This window comes from Squalius cephalus (genome assembly GCF_949319135.1).
Source record: "Squalius cephalus genome assembly, chromosome: 15".
Taxonomy (NCBI): Eukaryota; Metazoa; Chordata; class Actinopteri; order Cypriniformes; family Leuciscidae; genus Squalius; species Squalius cephalus.
In genome coordinates, this window is record NC_137136.1 from 28,291,726 (window position 1) to 28,295,712 (window position 3,987).

Consider the following 3,987-nt stretch of genomic DNA (forward strand, 5'->3'; position numbering starts at 1 on the left):
GGCCAATTTCCTCTGACTCACAGTGTCAGAAAAAAAACCCCTCCTCTTTCACACCACGTATCAGTCATATGCTGAGAGCCTGATATGATCTAAGGACAAACTTTAGTATTTTTTATCATGATCAAACTGTAGGCTTATTACTCATTACATGTTACTTCACATTCACTACCAGAAACTATTAGCAAACTGTTTGAATAAAAAGTAGGAAATGGAGGAATACTACAACTGTAGAATATCTGGTGTACATAGCAAAAAGCATGCGTTATTTCTGTTTTTACATAGATTCCTCAGCAATAATAAGTCTAGGGCTGCAGCTATCGTTTTTTTGTAATCGATTAATCTAGCACTTAATCGATCGATAAATCGATTAATCGGATATTTTTTTTTTTTTTTTTTTTTTTAAACAACCAAAACAAATAATGCATAACGAAAATGATGTGGTTGTAAAATGATCAAGCATTTGGCTTTTATTTCTCCAAAAAACAAACAAAAAAAAAACAAAAAAAAAAACAGAGATTCCAACTCCAACATTTGGCTCCAAAACTAAGCCTATTTATTGCAATTTTTACCCATTTAGTGTTTATAATTGCCAGTGCCAACAATTATATAACAATACAGTTAAATCAACTTACTGAAAAACATGTATAACATGTAAAACTATGAATACAAACTTAAATAGTAAAGGCCATTTGGCCTTAGTTTTGTCTTCTTAATACATTACAAAAAAAAAAGGATTTCACCTTCTGCAAATTACCCACCTGAGAACAAAAATAAATGAATATAAAATATCAAGCCAAACAGGTACACAATGTATACAATTTATAAAATTATAAAAAAAATAAATGTAAATAAAACAATTATAAATAAGAATCAGACTTTTTCAGCTGTAATCTCAAAACAAACATCAAAATGTACTTTTATAAACTTTTATAAACCCAGCCAATATAATCACAATGAACACATCCAAAATAAAATCTTTAACATATATGTAACAACTGCAAAGCGTCTAATTTGTAAACAAAATGATTTACGCACTAAATCCAATTGCTGTGAGGTTCGGGATGTGACGTCTGTTTTTAGAGTTTAAAAATATGTGTTGTGTTTAAATTGTGCTGGAGTTTATGCTGGATTTAATGCGTAAATCATTTTGTTTATAAATTAGACGCTTTGCAGTTGTTATATATATGTTAAAGATTTTATTTTGGATGTGTTCATTGTGATTATATTGACTGGGTTTATAAAGTTTATAAAATTGAAAGGATATTTTTGCTTGGTGCATTTGGAAACAAAGCTTGTCTATTTCTAAATGTAATCGCGTGCATCGCTGATGATTATACTGTCCGTGTGTTAAAAAAAAAAAAAAAAAACCTTAGATTAAACACACTCGATAGTGCCAGCAGCACTGAGCGGAGTTGTGCCGCTGTAGTGGACACGCACCTCCGCCATTGCGCCAACTAAATTCAAAATGTATCACGCGCTATGGTGTGCTTCCTGAACACTGAACAACGGTCCGTGTGAAACAATCAGAGCCCTGTGCGTATAGTGCGCATCATAGGAATTTAACGAGGCTTCGAGGCAGAGTTTTTGCCTCGAGGAATTTTTGTAATCGAGTTAATCGAGTAACTCGATGAATCGTTTCAGCCCTAAGTCAAAAGTTAATATAACATACATAATATTATGAATAAATATGAAATTGTGTTAGATTTTCCTCGGTTTTCTATTGTCGTCTTATCTGAGTTTCTTTATTAATCTAGTTAGTTAATTAGTTCAGTTCTCCTCCGTTCCCTGCCTGTTTGTCTGTGCTTTCTGATTGATTTGAGTGCAATCTGTTCAGGTGTGTCTTGCTAATTAGCTACCTTGTCTTCCATGTATTTAAGCCCTCAGTTTCAGTCTGTTCCTTGTCTTCCATTGTTTTTGTTATTCAGTGTTCGTTACATGGTTGTGATACCCCTTCTCTGAGTTTACTTTTTCCATTTGGATTTATTTATTAAAGAATTGTTTGCTCGCTCAGATAATCTTCATCATTGTGCACTTACATTACAGCCACCTAACCATGACAGAATGGAAGTTCCATACTACAGAAGAATTTAACAGCACTGCCAATAAAAATGGTCACAGTTCCTCCAAGTCCAAAGACTGCAGCATTGCCAATGCAAATGGTCACAATACTTCCACTGAGTGGTATCCCCAAAATACCCAAATCCGTTCCATTGAATGAAGTTCCCGAGTCCGTTCCAGTGAATGAAATTCCCGTCTGTTCCACTGAGTGAAACTCCCCAGTCCATTCCAGTGAGCGAAATTCCAGAGCCTGCCCTCCCTATATGCCCTGGTGGGATCGAAGAGGTGATTATTTCCATTTAAGTTGGTGCTCCAGCCCATGAGCCTGCTCCAGCCACTGAGTCCGCTCCAGTGATGGCTCCAGCCCCTGAGCCCAGTCCTGTGTCCGCTCTAGCCCCAGAGCCCAGCCCAGAGAGTGCAGCGCTGACCCATCATGGCTACTGCTATTTTGTGTGTGTGTGTGGGAAGCACACACAGCCATATTTCCTCCCAAAGCCACCTGGTCTCCAAGGCACGGCCACAGAGGCAGTCCCAGATCCGCCCACTCTCCCAGACAAGGCTATGGAGGCCGGTCCTTCCTGGCTCCTCAAACTGATGGCTCCCCGAGCTGCCTGTGCCTCCCTGGTTCCCTGTAACATTGGTACCGCCCTGGAGGCTTACTCTCCTGCCTAAGCCACCCCGGCCTAGTCAGCCTCCAGGGCACCCACTCTTGGTCTTGTGAACCCTGGTTCTAAGATGCTTTTTCACTGCCTCGCATATTCTAAGAATATCACTGAACACTGTGCATGGCATCATGTCAGCCTACAGCCATAGGCAGTGAGTGAATAAATTGTGTATGCATATGACCTCGATATTTTTTGGTGACACGATATATTGCCCATTATGTTTACATTTTGTTCTTCGCGCTAAGCCACCCCGGCCTATAATATAAAATTAATATTTTGTATATATACATAAATATACACACATGCATATATTTATATATCCAAAATAATTATGCACAGTACACACACATATATTATGTAAACACAAACTTTTATTTTGAATGCGATTAATCGCGATTAATCGTTTCACAGCCCTAGTAAATTCATGCTTTGCATCAGCTGGGTATGGCAGGGTAAATGATGGCTGTCATAGTCTATATGGTCGCCCTCGCCCCGTAAGTTTAAAAAAATAATAATATTAATAAATTAAGATATAAATCAATATAATTAGTTGTAAATTAAATATTTTAAACACTTATACAAAAAGGAAAGAATAATGCATTGACTTCGGTATATAATAGGCCTATTTTACGACAGATTTGCATCAGCTTTAAAAATCAAAAAAAAAAAAAAAAAAAAAAATATAAATATAGCTGCGAGCAGCGATTACGGGCCCAAGCCGGTGGCACCGCAGCCGGTGGCACCGCAACCCCGTTGTCCGGCTCGATGAGACCAATATGCGTTCTGATTTTTGTAACTGTGGGTAAAAGTAACCCCCCCACTTTTGTCAAAAGCATTTTGAAAGTGACACACTTCCTGCTACCAGTTGGTGGCGCTATAACTTTGACTCACAATAGTTACATCCATCTGACCGGCCTCTTACCATGAACACACTGCTGAAGTTTCATCAAGATCAGTTTATGTATGCAGAAGTTATAACACTTCGTGTTTCTCTTTTCTCGCCATAAATTCGTTTCCTCGCCACGGCCAAACCGTTCAAGATATCAAAAATCCATCCGCAATTTAGAATCCTCAATGTCTTGACTTCATGCTGACCGAGTTTGGAGGTGAGTGGATGAATTCTCTAGCAGGAGTACATCAAATTCCACAGCATGCGTTTTTCAAACAACCCATAATAGCAGACTTCCTGTTGGGCGGAGCTAATAATTTAGAGTGCGGAAGTTGTTCGGCCCGATGAGATCTATATGTGTCCCGAGTTTCATAT